This window comes from Periophthalmus magnuspinnatus, chromosome 3, assembly GCF_009829125.3.
Source record: "Periophthalmus magnuspinnatus isolate fPerMag1 chromosome 3, fPerMag1.2.pri, whole genome shotgun sequence".
NCBI lineage: Eukaryota > Metazoa > Chordata > Actinopteri > Gobiiformes > Gobiidae > Periophthalmus > Periophthalmus magnuspinnatus.
Window position 1 is genome coordinate 31,247,005 of NC_047128.1, and position 17,272 is coordinate 31,264,276.

The 17,272-nt window shown below is 40.4% G+C and overlaps 1 protein-coding gene across 1 annotated transcript in view; it reads right to left on the reverse strand.

Moving 5' to 3' along the window:
* LOC117389874 (cytochrome c oxidase subunit 4 isoform 1, mitochondrial) overlaps positions 1–8,833 on the reverse strand; it is a 223,807-nt gene extending 214,974 nt beyond the window's left edge. The window contains exon 1 of the mRNA XM_055232499.1: positions 8,830–8,833. The gene's annotated coding sequence lies outside the window, so the exon portion shown is untranslated. The remainder of the gene's footprint in view (positions 1–8,829) is intronic.
* Between the last annotated feature and the right edge of the window lie 8,439 nt (positions 8,834–17,272).

The window sequence follows — 17,272 nt, forward strand, 5'->3', positions numbered from 1 at the left end:
AATGGATGGGCCCTGGTGCTATAGTGATTTGGTAGATAAGGTGACGTCTGGTGGGATCAGAGGTCTGGTGGACTATAGGAGGACAAGGACTGTGATGACTGCCTGTCTGCTTCCTGCTACTAATCCACCACATTAGCTCTGTGTGTGCATGTGTGTGTGTGTGCAGGGGTGTGTGTGTGTGTGTGCATGTTAGCCCTATTTATAGTTGTGCCAGGATGTGAACAGACTGCCTCGGTTCACTTTTCATACAGACGTAATTTTAGTCTTTCTACACGTCTTGTCCCTTTGCGTCTAAAAGTGCTAATGGAGTGGAGAGATTGAGCAGTCTTATTTTTATTTCTAAAATGTTTGTAGAAAGTCAGTTGCTTGTGAATGTTTTTGCAGATGTCCCAACAAAGAAATATTTTGACACCGAGACGTATACTCCAGCTTTAAGTAAGCCAAATAGTACAAAAAAAAAAAAATGATGTAAGAGATTTTGTTTGCGTTTCTAGCCCCTCAGAGCCCCATTTCCTCAGCCGCTCCACTGTCACACACTGATGCACTGACTGACAGATGCTGCGCAGCTCTGCCTCATTGGCCTCATAAAAAGCTATCGAAGAACCAGAATGATTCTGCTAACACAACTGTGCCCCAGCACCTTCAATAGTCCAGCACAAGAGCATGAGCAGAGGCAGAACCAAGTGTGTGTGTATATATATATATATATATATATATATATATATATATATATATATACATATACACACATACAATACAATTTATGTGTGTCTGTTTTAATATGTTTATTTTAAGTTTCTCAACTTGTCTGAAAGTAATATAAATTTCCACAATGAATTGAATTTGAACAGTATGCCAGTGTATTTACATGCATTTCCCATAATTAAATTGAATCCATCCTAAAGGAACTGTTGCTATAGGAAGCGAAAATGGTCCAGTATAGAAGCTGTGATGTGCCAGAGAGCCTGCCACTGTGGCACTTCCACTCGGGATGCCAAGTAGCAGCCGAGCCCTCTGCCTTTCTTCATTAACTCACCAGATATTTATTGTACAGCTTTACTTTTATGCACCTCCTTTCTGTCGACACAGCATCCCCCTTTTAAACCTCTATCTTGGAACAAGCCGTCTTGGCGCATCTGTTGCAGATTAATCAAAAACTTCTGAGGAACTTGAGGGGGGCTTATATCTTTTAATTGTGTAGGTGTGGGAAAATGTTATGGGTCTCCACCCACAGCCTGGAGCTCTGTGTTGCACTAAAACCTGAGAGCAGCACTCTGCTATAGAGAGGGGTTAGCTCTGAGAGCATCTCACTCAGTTAGCATGTGCACGTGGAACGCCAGCAATCCCATTTGCTAATATTGACATGGGTGTCCCCGCTCAATCTTGTTACAAGGATTATTGTCTATTGAGATCCCATTTCATTAGGGCACACTCCGCCTCTTAGCATCTTTGAGATGGGAGATCTTGTAAGTGGTTTTATAAGCACCTCTATGGTAAAAAGTGGACCCCCGTCGATACACAAAGTAAACTTCATGTGTGGCTCATGCATGTGGTTTCTCCCTACCATCAGGGCTGGCTGCTGGACGGATGTGGCGGTGCTGTTCAGACTTCCTTCTATGGAGATTTCTGTTCTTGAATGGTATCCAAAATGCATATGAGAAGGCCCACTTCAGATTACGTATTGATTCTTGATATGAAAAGCTCGATGCATAAACAGAAACTGCAACACAAAAAAAGCCAGCGGACCTTTGCATAAATCCTTTAATTGAATTTCCAGTGCTAGTGGTTGGAGGTTCTCTTTTTAATTGAATCCATTGCTGCTGTTGTGATTTGCATTCACAGGAGTGGGCCCTGTCCCAGATAAAGTGCCATTGATCCTTATTAAAGCTCACCTCTGGCCACGCTGTGGACTAACAGGCAAAATTAAATGTGTTCATGGTGCATATACTTAGTGTCTGCAGGGCATGATCGTGAGAACCAGCCCAGAATAGAGGATAATAAAAGAGATGGGGCCAAAAGAAAATAAAATTATCATAAAATTAATGTGCTAAATTATCTTGGCTTGGACTATTTCTTTTAAGCTACTCAGTTGATCTTCTGCTGGTAACACATAAACTGCAACTGATGTTATCGGATAGTATTTGAGCTGCTGAGGTTTGAAAACAAACACTACAAAGTCAGATTTGTCTCTAAGTGACTCATAAAAGACTTCATACAACCACATTATCCTACACATCTTGTTTTCAAGGTATGTGTAAACAACACACTGGTCTGTCTGAACTTTTGAACTTTTGAATGTACAGATCCTGGTTGTCTGGAAAAAAGACATTTTACACAACATAAAAATATCAGTGTGTTATTACTGTTTGCAATATGAGGAAGATTTTAGTTTACCCCAGATCTGTTTGTTATTGCTTGTGGCCCACCTGGCACCCAATGCCAGCAGTTGGTTGATAGAAAAAGACAAATAAGGCATCCCTAATGGAGGCAAATAGTGGAAACATGTTTCATTAGAAGTGATTACTACTAATTAAGCCGTTTTCACAGCTGGCTGCCCTGCATTAATATGTGCGCTTACATTACGTGGAGAGGGGGTAAGGCTGACAGGAAATGTTTTTAGATTAATACAACATTATTCTCCAAATTCACTTCTTTGCTTTAATCTTGAGAAGACAAGTAAAGACTGAGTGCTGTTAAAACCTTAAAATAGGGCTACACATGAATCAAAATCGTAGTTTGAGTTGATGCCGTTATCAAATCACAAAGGAAACTATTAGTTAGATAATAAAGATCAAAACATCCTCCTGTCTTTTTTAAATATAGAAAAGACTTGCTCTACCTGTAGTTGGACGTCTGCAAACATGTTCTGAAATAGTTTAGATTCTTGTATTGGTTTATCAGTTCATCTTTCAGTCTTGTCTCAGGTGTTTGTGTTCCTGGAGTTCTTTTACAATGTGCATTTTGATTAGAATCCTACTTTTTAATCACAAATCTATTCACGATACGTCCCTAAACCATGCATCCCTAGCGTGCAGACCAGCAGTAGCTCGTATGCCCCTCTCATGCGCGCCCCGTCTCCTCTGTAGCTCGCCCCGCACACAGATAAGTGATTGTACTGGTCCTCTTTGTGTGGCCTGGGCGCCCACAGCACATCAAAGTAGCGCAGGCTTCCGGGGGAGATTCTGTTGTTCACCAGGGCTCCGACGCCACACTCATGTTTTTCTTTCTCGTAAAAGCAGTTAGCAGCCCGTAATCCTCCTCTCTTGAGTACCCACAATCCCTCACTTGGGCACTGCTGGTCCCTACACCCCGCTGGGCCAAAGATGCGATCAAAGTCTGTACAGTTGAAGCCGTCGTGTAAGAGGTGAAAGTTAAACAGCAGACTACAGTGCGAAGTTGGATTGTGTTTGTCGTGGAAATAAATGTTTATATAATTCTCCATCTGCTTTTATAGTCGAATTATTTTTGATAAATTTGATCACACGTTAGCGTAGAGATGGGTGATGCATTTTGTAAAGAAATGACATGCAAATAAAAGAAAAATCAAAGAACTAGAAGAAAGTATCAAAAAGCTGTTGTAAGAGCGTGGAAGTGTATAGTCTTTAAAATAAAACAGTATAAGATGACATTTCTGCATGGTTTATATTTGGTTTTCACATGTGTGCGATACTTGAACCGCAGCCAAAACATTTACAGGCATATTTTAGCACATTTGATGCTTTTCTCTATTGCTGTCAGAAGAATTCCCCAAAAATACAAGATATTAACTTTTGTCAACCCACCCTACTTTATGGGCAAATGTAAAACAGGTTTTCTTTTCCTATTATTTTTACTTTTCAACTGCCAAACCAGTGGAGAGAGCGCTTCAATGCTCATGTGTTACTAATGCCACAACGGGGATAAAATTGTGGTTTTAAATTCATACACAGATCATTGTTTTCTCCCCAGACTCAGTTGTGCAAAAGATCAAAGATTTGGACAGTTCTGAATCAAACCTTTTAATTGAAACTGGAGGTTTGCAGTTTACTGAGGTTAGAAGCTCAGGAGGTGCATTAGTCAGAATAACACTACCTGGGGCTGCTTTGGTGCTGTGCCATGTAATTGAGAAATCTTTAGTTTTATTAGAAAATACAGAGAATATTCAGTGCCTCCTCTTTACAATCTGAAGTCTATTTTCAAAACTTTCAGTATAATATGTCCCGTATAGAGCGTGACACTTACAGAGTCGCTGAGTCTGCATTGAATCCAGACTCCAGATTCACTCTTTGCAGTTTTGCCTTTACGATCAGAAAGTATAGACTTGCATTGACATTTATCATTTTCTTTTAGGAGTATATCGCTTATCCTGTCCACAGTACCTTTTATCTACTAAACACTGAAGAGTATTTTTTGACTCATCCCCAGGCTCACAGTGGCTCATACGGGCTTCAACTACTTCAAACCCTCAGTTCTGGAGCCAGCCCTGTGTAAAATGCATGTTTAATCTGGCGTGATGGCAGCGCACATGCATGAGCTAGGACATTTCCCTTCACCCAGAACCAGAAAAGTGTTAGCTGTCATATTAAACCTGTGTGTTAGCCTCGGCACACTCTCCGGGACGCCCCTGTTTGTCTACACCACTGTTCCGGTTCAGTAGAGAGAGCAACAGGGAGACGCGCTAGACTCCGGCACACTGCTGTCAAGAACTCCTCCGCTGAACCATCTCTATTCACACACACATACACAAGTATTCACACACATACACAAGGCTTTTACCTCTGCAGTCTGGCCCAGCGCTGGAGGCATGCTGGCTGCACTCACCTACTGTGGCTTCCCTCATTGGTTTAATTAATAAGTCTGAAGTCCTAATAAGGGTCCCCTGATTATGGCACCGATGGCTGCTCTTGTTAAATAGCATTAGTAAATGAATACTATAGCATTGTGTGGCAGTTAGGAGGTTAATAAGGACAGTCTTTGAGGTTCGAGGTGATTGCACTTCAATGTGAGATTTGTGCTGAGTGTGCGGGAAAACACATGAGTCGGCCTGAGCGCTGCATGGAGCTCTTTGTGGAGGAGGAGACGTGCAGCCTGTCACCAATAGAGGGCATTGTTGTTTAACTAAGTGTCCCTGACAGATTCTTTGTCTGCTAACAGTGCTCTCTTTGTTGCGCTCTTTCCTCCTGATTTTCCCAGTTTCAGAAATGATTTGTTTATATCAATAAGCTCAAGGAACTGGCCTATATGTTTAGGAGTACTTTAAGACCTAACTGTGTTGTGATGTTTTTTTTTTTAACTCAAAAACCTGCCTAAATAATAAATCAATAATATGCCAGGTAAACGAACTGAAATCTGGCTTTTTATTTTATACTTGCAAAATAGTATTGAAGATTTTTAAAAGTTGAAATGGACCTATTCACTGTTATTAAAAAAAAAAAAAAAAGATTATAGTATCCCAAAACCTTTCTGTATGTAATTAATTTATTCTTATGTTCTACAGAAAGGTATGTGAGCACAAACATGAAAAAATAACATGGTAATAAACACCTGAACCAAACAAGCCATTTTTAAAATATCCACCCAAAATAAATCTAGAATATATTCAGAAAATTCATTTTACCACCTTTTTATTGTATTTTTTCCTAATTATTTGTAATACTGGTGCCCTTTATAAAGGACAGTGCGTCCTCATGTTGCACAATCATTCATATTGCTTAATACATATTGATCACTTAAGATCACATGAAAAGTTGGGAAAAGGGCACACTAATTATGATCAAAAATGAAATGTTGTAAAAAGATATATTTTATATATTATAATCCACAGAATAATGAACATCTGCGACTGTTTGTGTCACTACATTTAACACATTGAATACTCTTTCAATCAAATGGATGCCAATGTATTGATTTAGGAGAATGCACAAAAGAAAGGATTTAAATCTTGGGCCAATAGCCATTACGGGCATATCTGAGGATAGACAGGTGATTGGCCATAGATCACTGATGGCAGGAAATCCATCTCTCCTGCTGCATTCCTCTTTTTATCCATGTTTTCACTGGTGAGATGTCTCAGGCCTCTGTGCAGCTCCAAAACCCAGCTCTGTGTGCGAGTCCCTCTGGAGACACCAGACACCTGTCCATGTCTGCTGTGGGGCACAATGGACACACTGGACTGTCCTGTGTACAAGCAGAGGTCAATAAAGACGCTGAAATGTTGGTATAAAAAAGACAGACACAAAAATGTAAAGAAACAGTCTCCTCTCCTCTGCCTTTTGACCTTTAAAATCAAATGAAAGGACAGTGGGAAAGATTGAATCAAAAACAGAACTTTAAGTGTTTATATTGGGTTGTTTTTTATTTGAAATGAAAAAAATGAAAAAAATATCTCTACATTTTGTATGAACATGTGTATCTCCATATTTTTACACTCTAATGTAAACAGTTCTCCACATTTATGTTACAGCTCTTTTCTAAAGCTCATCTGAGAAAAGCCTAGTAAAGCACACACATGTAAATAAGACATAATATATGGTCTTTAGGCCCACGATCTACCCCCTGAGTTTATGCAATTGATACGTAATCCACGAAAGCGCATTTTATTGATCGGAGTGTAGCAGCCGTACACTTTGTGATGGGCAGATTGTTCCTGCATGGGCCTTGTACATTTAGACTCACTCATGAAGCCACTTAGACCATCTACTTTTGACATGTTGATGACACATTATCACGTTCAAACAAAGCATCAAACATGTACAAAGGCAAACCTTACTATTATGTTACATGGCAAACTATCTATTATTTGTAATAAAAAAAAAAGTAAAAATATATATTGGCATGCAAATGTGAAAATGAATGGCCAGTGTTGTAAAGTAACTGAATTCTGAATACTAAATTTGAGTACTTGTATTCTGGTGCAGTTACTTTTTCATTTGGTGATATACAGAATACAGTTGCTTTCTTAAATTCAAAGGAATACTTGATCGTGCAGTTCAGACTTTGAAGTGCACAGTATTGAAGAGAAAAATATAAAACACTGCTCTTGTGGAGAGTGCAAGTGTGATTTTTCCTTCTCCAATTAGTGAGAAGAAATGCATAACAAACGAAGCAAACATAAAGCTGATTTTAATCCTATGTTGTGTCTTTATAATTTAAATGCAGCTCTGTGTAACAGTGTTTTAAGTGCTCAGAATATAGTACTCTGATGGAACCATGTATCGAATACTTTACAAAATACAATACATTTTACAAGTATTCTTCCCATCACTGTGAATGACTAATGATACTTTTCATAGACATCTGGCAAGACATTTGTTGTAGGAAATGTGGTAAAAAAGTACACCTTGTTTAGCCTTTGTAAAGCATGAAGAAAGACTCAAGATTCACCGTGAACAACTGAATTCCATTAAGAGATTTCTGGCTTAGTAACTAAATACCTTTACTCCTAAAATGTTAAAACATGACTACAATAATAAGAAAAAACAGTTCAGACCCAGGAGTTTAACAACCACTATATGTAGCCTAAAAAACAAAACAATAATAAAATAAAGACAGAAAGAAACAAATGATACGTTTAGGTAGATTTACCTTTGTGAGACAAGAGGAGTTTGTGCTCAAAGCAAAGTACATTTTCAAAAACTTCTTTCCCAAACTTTAGCAGCCTTTTCAAACTCTTAAATAAAATGTTGAAGTTTGTTGCGGCTCTCACATTTTCCGACTGATAGACATTTTTATAAACCGGCGATGCCATACAACAACAGTCCTTCCAAATTGGTGTGAGGATGTCCAGAGGGGTTGGAACGTGAGCCCCGCTGCGGTCTGTGTTCTCAGGTGATGGATAGGATCGGGGAGTCAGTGAAGGGGTGGGCGAGCTTTGACCTTGGCCGTGGAACAGTAAGCGCTAGCTCAGATATCTCACATGATACCCATACATAGAGGCTCATTACGGAAGAGCCCCCTTATGCAAAGTGCACAGCTCAACACTGGCGGGCTGACAGGGGCTAGCCTAGCACTGCTGACCTAACAATAAGACAACAGGGCCACCACCATACCCCCCAAAAAACACCAGCGCCTGCACGGACCACTTCTGATGAGCAAGCCTTCATGCAACATTTATTTCACCGCAGAGGTCATTACGAACATTCAAGCTTCACTTATCTTAAAACGTATCTACCACTAGTTATTATTCAATTTTGTGATGTGTTTAAATCTTAAGCCGTTCATAAAAATTGAATGATGCGGCCGGGGTGGCTGGTGGTCATCCGGTCGTTGTAAGTCATGGCGACTGTGGTATTGACAGCTGAGATTGACTCACTCTCTCTTTAATAACGCCCCTACAGTAAATGTTTTGATCAGCAGCTATTACACCACCGGACAATGACCCTACAAGCTTCAGTGCGTTTATTGTGTTGGAAAAAGTAGGTAGCAGTGTGGGGCCATTGATTTTACATGTGGAACAGATTAAGTTGATACAGTTGATTGTCTCATTTGCTATGACTGTAATTGTTATGTCCAGTGTAAAATACAGTCCACAAACTTTGCTCTGCCTACTGTGGGATTGTGTAGTTGGGAAGGAGTCTTTTTTTTTTTTTTAGTTCCCGAGAATCTACTATGACCTGGATCCAAAAAAGTAAGAGCTAACGATTAGTTTTGCCTGGCTCAAGACCACTGTTAACACACACCATTTCCAGTCAGTTGAGCAATAGTCCAGTTTATTTAATGTGTAACAAAGTAAAATGGAGGGTATGTAGCCTTGGCGCTCGTTGGTTTAACTTGTAGGAACTGGCAACCCAAATGGGAGACTCATGTGAGGTGGTGGTCTATGTTTTTGTAATCAAGACTAAATCAACATTATTTATCTTGTATCTGAGAGCACAGATCGGTCATGTTTTTGAGATTTGTAGTATCTGTTCTACATACCTCCCTTGAGCTCGAGCACTTTGAAAATGGCCACTGGGCGTTGGGCATTAACCCTTTAAGGACTGAGCACACTATAGACCAGTACAGCTCACCTAGACTTTTATTTTTTATTTTTTAAGCCATAAAAATCATGTTAAAGGAAGTATCAGAATGTACTGCATTTTTTCCACACATACACCTCTATTTTACATGTCCATCCATATTTTTTCTTTGACGCATTGAATAAGTAACTGGGAAAATCTCCACAGCACTTGCGCTCTAATTGGTCATCTTCGTGGGACAACAGAGGCAGATTACCGTAAAGTAACTGTAAAAGTAAAGTAAGACAGTAAAATATATAAAGAGCCTCATCCCTCTGCTTTGAGATGCCCTTTGAGTTCACATGAAGCACAATCGGTTGCGGAGTTACGGTAATGGAAAGTCTGAAATCACGCTCTATCGGCGACGATGGCATCTGCCTCTATAGGGTTCAACATTTCAGTTGGTCAGACATTACCCTGTATCAAAACAGCAGTACAGTCTTCCATCTTTGTTTACAGAGGAAGACATTAGCCTTCATTGGGCCCATTGTGACTGTGTGTGTCCGGAGGCAGGCCGGACAGACCTATCTGCTGGAGGGTAACCTCTTCTCCGAGACATTGGCATATCTTGAATAGGATGACATAATCAATAATCAGAACTGTTAATCAATGGTATTTTAAATAAGCATTGATTGGGCCTACAAGGTTAGCCAGCTTTATCGGTTTACATTAAGAACCGCAAGACAATAGACAAAAGCCTCAGACTGGCATGGCCCTGTTTAACCCCTGCAGTTTTGGCTTTTAATACATTTTCTCCCGATGTTCCTGCAGATATTTTCAAATTGCAACTTTCTCCCATGACAATATTTATTTTTTTAAACAAGGCAAAGCAGGTATAAGTATTTCTTCAACACTGTCACGCTTACAGCCTCATTTGAATACAATGAAGCTCCCAGATGCATCTCATTATCGACATGGCCAGCCGCACAGAGGTCATCAATGAGTGTCACCTCTCACAAAATGGCCCCCTCTCCCGGGAGTATTGTGGAGGACAAGGATCTAGCCTGTGTCACAACCACTGGGTTTACACATCTCCCTAATTACCCAGGACTGGAACACACTACCAGCTGTCTTCAGGTTAGTCAACGATGACCCGTGAGAATACCTATAGTTTCAGTTTGTATTCTACACATTTGCATTCTCAAAACTGTCACCGCACCGCTTTAGAGGCAAGCTTTTGTAGATGCATTCCTTAATTTCACACTTTTCAGCCCGCTTACCGTATTTCCTTGACTGTCAGCGTGAGTCGCCTATAACAACACAACTGTAGCCGCCAAGCGTGGAAAATTAGCTGAAATAACCCTGCACTCTATGACAAAGCTTACGTACATGATTAGCGTGTCACAAACATGGAAACTCCAATCATTTTTTCTTCCCTCCAGTGGCCAGGGCTCGGTGCCAGAGACGTGGCCTAATAGACAAACCTGCTACTACCCATTTTTCGGAGTCTTCTAAGTGAAACTACGATCAGGATTTACATCAGTTTGGGCTGTTTTTATAGGACGGCAATGAAAAAAATGTACTTGTGATTACTTAAAATCAGTTTAGGGCGTCGTGGCGCGTTGAGGGAAACTGCAACATCTGAAGTCGTGGCACGTTATCGATTATTCACACTGAAGTTGTACAATAAATAGTCCAAAAAAAAAAATCCTTCCTCGTCGTAGAATCCCATGGAGCTCTGCATATCATTGTTTTGTCAATTCTTCACACACCTAATGCCTTCGCTCCGATCTGGCCCACTCTCTCATTCTATTTGTCCCATGTGAAAGCCCCCTGTCACCTCTGGCCCTCCCCCTCTCCTCCCCCTCCACTACACTATTACAGGCAGCACTCCTCCGGCCCAGCCTTCCCCATGTATTACCATTAGAAGACATGCATCCTGGGAGCCGCTGCACACTCCTCTGTGTTTTGATTAATATTTTAGCAGCCTCGAGGAGGAAATGGCTCTTCCTCTGAGCTAATCCGTTATGGGCTGGATGCAGGGAGCTAAGGGGAAAGAGAAGATGATAGAAGAGGAAGGTCAAGCGCCGCTGTTTTTATTTTCTGTCACAAGTTGTTAAGACGTTTGAGAGAAGCCAAATTATTTAGAAAAGTGTATAACTTGTCTCTGGATGCTGTAGTTAATGGTATAAACTCTGTAATAATCATCATGCAATAAAACTGATAAAAAACAAAACAAAAACTAAATATTCAACCTTTTTAAATAGATAAAATAGGACCTTGACAATAGGATCTGTGTATTACTTTGCATTTGACGATTATAAGACTCTACAACTCAGAAACATGATTATTTGCAATACTACATATAACAATTTGATTATTTTTGTATGACCTTAACGTAATACTCTACTCGAACTGGACAACTGTCATAAAACAACAATATTTTGCATCCGTCGATATGTATATTTCAAAATCCTGTCCACAGATCGTGTCAGGACTGAGATGTGCAGTAGTTGTAGGATGCAGTCCCAGCCCTCTCCATTGATTCCCACTCTTCTTTATTTATGTGTGTTTACTGTGCCGCTTGACTCAGGAACTGCCTATTGCTTTTATTGTCCAATGCAATGAAGGGAGCTTTTATCACCATTTGGTTGTGGGTCAAAGGTGAGTATGGTGACAAATGATCCAATGGAACAATGATGAACACACTGCTTAAACCTTGAAAAATTTCTTCAAGCTGTTTTTTTTTTTCCGCTTAATTTTGCACTTTTACATGCAAATATTAGTGGAATTCAGCTTGTAAAAGGGCAAATATATGATAAATCTACCATTCACCATGATAAGTGATGTGTGCTACTGTCCTACGAGGAATCACAATTAGGGAAAAATGTCCGTTATTAGTGCTGTAATCATCCTCTCGCCTTGTTTGGTATTTCTCTCAGTTAACACCATGTGACCTTGGCTCTGAATCACGCGACACCCATTGCTGTTGACCAATATATGAGTTATCCTGACTGTAGACTATGGGACAGAATTTATTCCTGTGGCGTTAGCATGTTGATTAAGTGCAGTATGGAGGTCGAGTGTTGGCAATTACTCACCATGTGTTGGGAGCAGCAGGCCATGTACAGTGAAGGCAGCGTGGCACATTAGGAACATACAAATGAAGCCTGTAGTCTTTGTGGTGCAGGGTCTTTTTATTTTAAGCTCTGCCAGCCCATTTAGTGCCGTGTCCTTGGGGCTGGGGCTATTTTGCATGCTTCCAGTAGGTGCTGGCTTGCTAATGAAGGTGGTATTTAATTTGGTTAAATGCTGCAGGGATCTTCCATTTGATATCTGTATGGATGGCATAGCATTACAATGGTGAAAGCTGTGTCTTTTATTCTCTGTATTTATAGAGGGCATTATGAGTGGAAGGACAGGGCGTCTAGCAGGGAGCTAATGTGAGCATAAGGAGGATATACCTGCCCCCAGGTGTTTTTCTTAGCAGGTATAAAAGCCATATATTTTTACACATGACATTCTCTAATGTTTGTTAAGGGAATAACTGGGAGAGCCGGTCGGAGGCTGAACCCTGTGGCCAACCAGCGCACAGCTAGACACTGAGGGTATTAATGAAATGACATGCTGTAAGTAAGTTGAGCTGTAGGAAATCCACTTTTGATTATATATTTCAAGTCATCCTTTGGTTTCTGGGCAGTTAGATTTCATGCAAAATGACCTTTAAAAAGATATTATTTTACAAGGAAATCCCAGTCATTATGACACATTTTGAGGATAGGTGAACAAAAGCGTGTCTCTGTCTGCCTCTCACAGCCTGCCACATAAAACGACTCCTTCATTAAAACTGACAGAGGAGCCAGAGGCAGGGAAGTCTCCTGCTATGCAGACCTGTCACTGCTCTCTCCACCAAATATCATTTAACGCTCGACAATAATTGAAATAATTCTTTCATTCACTGACGAGGTTGCCAAATGTTCAACCAGAATTGCACAGACAGGAGAAGATAATGTGTTCCCTCATGGAGCTTGGCCCTTTTAAAATTCATTTTCTATTCTAATGTATTAAATGCATAAATTCAGGCGCTAATGGTTTGTGTGAGGCGGAACTCGCCTGTCCAACGATGCAGTTTAGTATGGCTTTTACACTTAAAACAAGACCAACCATAATAAAACCCTATAAATCTGTGGACATGTCTATTCCAGCTTGGCCCTAAATGCACTAAATGCATGCACAGTTAATCCCTCTTTTGCATTTACAGAAGGCAATGGGAAGATTTTGCCGCAATCCAGTGCAACCATATAGAATTTAAATAATTTAGCAACTGTGTCTTTTCTAAATACAAAATGGCTAACGTGTAATTGGCTATCACACAAGTCTGTGAAAATCCTTTCTCTCATTCAAAATTTGAGATCATTTGTTGAAATGAGTCATCACTTAAGAGCCAAAAGTCACCCTGTGCCATGTGGGTCATGAGCTCATGAAAAAATAACCAACTTATTGGCAATTATAAGTTCCCCTGACACTCACAAGTGAATTATCATTTTATTGTGCTTCATTATTCAAAGAGCTGCCACCTTTAAGACTGTTTTCCACATGCCAAACCTGAGTTGTGTTATGCAAACTGGATCCGGCAGCATCACATTGTCCCTCAGAGAGTGAGTACAGTCTGTGCCCTGTACTGCAAAGGAGCAGCACTGAAACTGTTTACAGCATTTGCAAATAAAATGACCACATTTAACCTCATGTTCTTAGATGTATAAGAACTGAATGGGACATTACATCACATATTTAATGAGATGAACATTTTAATTTTATACATTTTATTTGTTTCTCCTTAAGATAATCAGCGTTTCTTTGAGTTAATAATGTGTTGTCTCGTCATTCTCTGGTACAACTTTAATAATATATTGTAATTTAAACTACTCTGCATACTGCTAGTGTCTTAAAGCCCCTCCTCGCTTACCCATCTTCTTCCTTTTATAATATTTTATAAATGTGATGATTCAGTGTTGGCAAGTTCAACTCTTCCTTACTTTGTGGAGGCGCTGTCCGGAGGGAGGGGTCAGCGTGGCTGCAGCGAGAGCTCCATTGTGTTGATTGCAGTAATGATAGATCGGTTATGCTATGGGGGAAGTGGAGAGTGGGTCGGAGACATGGAAAAGCTGAGCTAGGAGAGCTAATATGAGGAGCATAAAACCAGACCTCATGGGAGAGAAGGTGTCATCAGTAAGGATAGAGAGGACGTCAGAATGGTGTTTGGGCAATGCTCAGTTCTATGGAAACAGTATTTTGGAAAAAGACTTGTGTGTAAAGCAAAAAAAAAAGTGCAGTCTGTGTCTGATTGGACAGATGTTTAGCGTTTTATTAAGCTGGATGAATCTTGTTTCTGATACCCATGAATAAGTGTTTAGTGCATTGTTTAGTAGTGTGTTTATTTGTTTTGTGATCATTTTGACACATTTTGCTACTGTCGGACTACATGCATTTACTTTTTTCCTTTGTCAGTAAGTAATTGCACAGCAGGGCCCGTCTGCTGCTGTGAGCCTAGTAACTTTTCCGCTGTTCTCACCGGCTTGTCCACATGAAGGTCGTCTTTCACCATTGATCCCTCATCCTCAGCAGGAAAGGACAGCAGGAGTGTTAGCGAGTGGACGCTAACTCCACCAATACCCAACAGTGGGTTTATAATGCGAAATCCATCTGTTCTCAATCGAGACCATTGATCACATCCTGCTCCTTTACGTTTGATTCTCTCCTCGGGTTGTGTTATGTCCAGCTGTGCTTCAGTCGGCACTACATTATCTGTCTGTGATGCCTGTAAAAGATGTCCAGACTAAAGAAGTTATTTCTGAATGAACATGAACAGTAGACCAGGAGGATCGGCTGTAGTCACCTTGACAGCAGTTTGACTTTCCCTCAAAGCTTTTAACAGGAAGGCGTTGTGCGGTTTTGAAAAAGGCCCTGTTTAGTCTGTGAGCGGGCATCTCCTGTGGTCTCAGATGTGCTCGGACTTGTACTTAATGCACTGACAGGTAATCTATCTCCAGTCATTTTGGCTTTATGGTGATTTACACAGGAAATCAGAAACCAAGTGGTGGTAGCCCAGTGTCTCCTATTTTCCCAGTCCATTATGCAGTACTGGGCTTTAGATTGGCTCATGTGGATTCGGATATTTTTGTGATAGATAACGTGTTCTATCTATTATTGCGGTTTGAAGATTTGAGATATTTTGAGCTCATTTCACTCAATTCAGCACAGAAAACCCCCCACAATTTTTACAATTATTGATTAAAAACACGTCTCTGTCTAAAACTAAGAACAATTACTTTGACGCCACATTCCCTCCTAGTATTGCATATTATTCTTTTGCCTCTTCCACCTCTAACTTGATGTTTACAGACTCACAAGGTTATGCTTTGGTTCTGTCGATGGGCTTTCCCTTGACAGTACCTTTTTAATTTATAAACGTAGTTATTCAATTGTATGACCAACTTTTCTTCCTCTCTGCTTGGTTCAAATATCATGTAGTTATACAGTAATACAGATCAATGATTTCCTTCTTTTGCATTTCCACTGCAGCTTCTGCCTGAGAAAACAATTTATCCATCAAAGTGGCTGAAACAAATCCATACTGCTGCTATCAAGGTTAAATCACAACTAGAGCGGCCTCTTCGATGTTCTTCCTTGGTTAAGCTTCATTTTATGACTGAAATATGAACCTGAAATAAAACCCCGTGTCTAATATCCACAGATTAAATAAACACACAGAAGTCTCTGGTGATGCCTTCTCTCTCCTGGGACCTCCACGCTCTCGCTTCCCAGGAAACGCCGCAGCTAACTCCAGCAGCAGCCGCGGCACTGGCCTCAAACTGAAGAATCCCATTTCATCTGTTCATTTCTTAGGCCGTCTCCTCTCCTCACCCTCCCTTTCTCTTCTTTTCTCTCTCAACTTACACAACTGCAGCTTTAACCATTTCATGTTTAGTTAAACTCCCCAAGCGAGCCGACACAAGACAGCGAGATGCCACAAATCTTTGATATCTTAAACAGAGGGCATAGAGCCAGCTCTCTCGCCAGATAGGATGAGAAAAAACATGAGAGGAACATCATCCTGAATCAAACAAAATGAATAAATAATCGGGTTGCTGCAGACCCACTTTCATACTTGCGGTGCATGTCCACAGAGGATTGGTTTACCAGCCCCTGTGATTAGTCTGCTGGCACAACTGTTTGCTTTCTGTGGCTCCACCATTTACAGTATGAAATAACAGGGATCAGATCTAGTTCTGAGCTGCTCCTTATTGAGCTAAGGGTCACACCAAAACACTAATTGCAGTCTCTCAGCTTTCACGCTCCATGGTAATAATCTCAATCATCAGGCGTGCTTTGGGTAAGATTGGATGAGGGAATGAAACTTTTTTTTTTTTTTTTTAGGGGCTACTGAAGTTAGATGTGGTAATCCCTGATGACGAAAATGTTCTTTGTGTAACCAGAAGGAGTAAGGCTTTCCTTTTGAAAAATCAGCAAGAATGAGTTATTTTAATTGATTCAATACAATTTATTAATATATATTTCATTAGGTGCCAGTAAACTCACATAAACCCCAATAATTAGCAGCTTAAAGTTCTACGTGCTAAGTTGAGGTAGATCTGTATAAAGTTGGTCATCACAATGGCCCTAAATAACAGACAACTCATGAGTCAGTTCTAACATTAAAATACCTAGCACCGAGTTTATTGGCCCACCAGAGCAGCACAAACACCAGGGAGCATAAGCCATGAGTGAGGGTGACCAAAAGAGACAGCTGCAGGGGCAAACTGTTTTGACAAAATGAGAAACTGTTAGCCAACTTATTAGTGGGAATGAAGTAATCTGTAAGCAAACAGTGTTTACCTCCGTATTCAACCTTGCAGCGTGGGAGACGCGAGGAGATAAAGTGCCCGAAGGAGTCATGGAAAGTAACAGACTTTGTCACCAAGCCCACGACCTTCTTGCTGTGTGAGTGCTCGCCAATCAGACACTGTACTGTATATTTTCTGATTACATGTTTAGTTTCCTTTGGCGTGGGATGTTAAAAGTTTGACATTGTACCAACAACTCTTAATGGTCCTGGACATACACTTTTGCCTCATTTGGCTTGTTGTTGTCCTTTCACAGTACACATGTCTGGAAAAAGACCTCACGTTTAATGTCTGGTTCGGTTACCACAGTTATTTTCTTATAGACTTCCTTTAAAATGACATAATAAAAGCAGAAGTATTTTCTCCCTGATAGTCCCTACAGGCCTCAAGTTGTAATAATAAACAACTGGACTGAGATAATATTTTTCAATGCCAAATCGATTTTCATAAGGT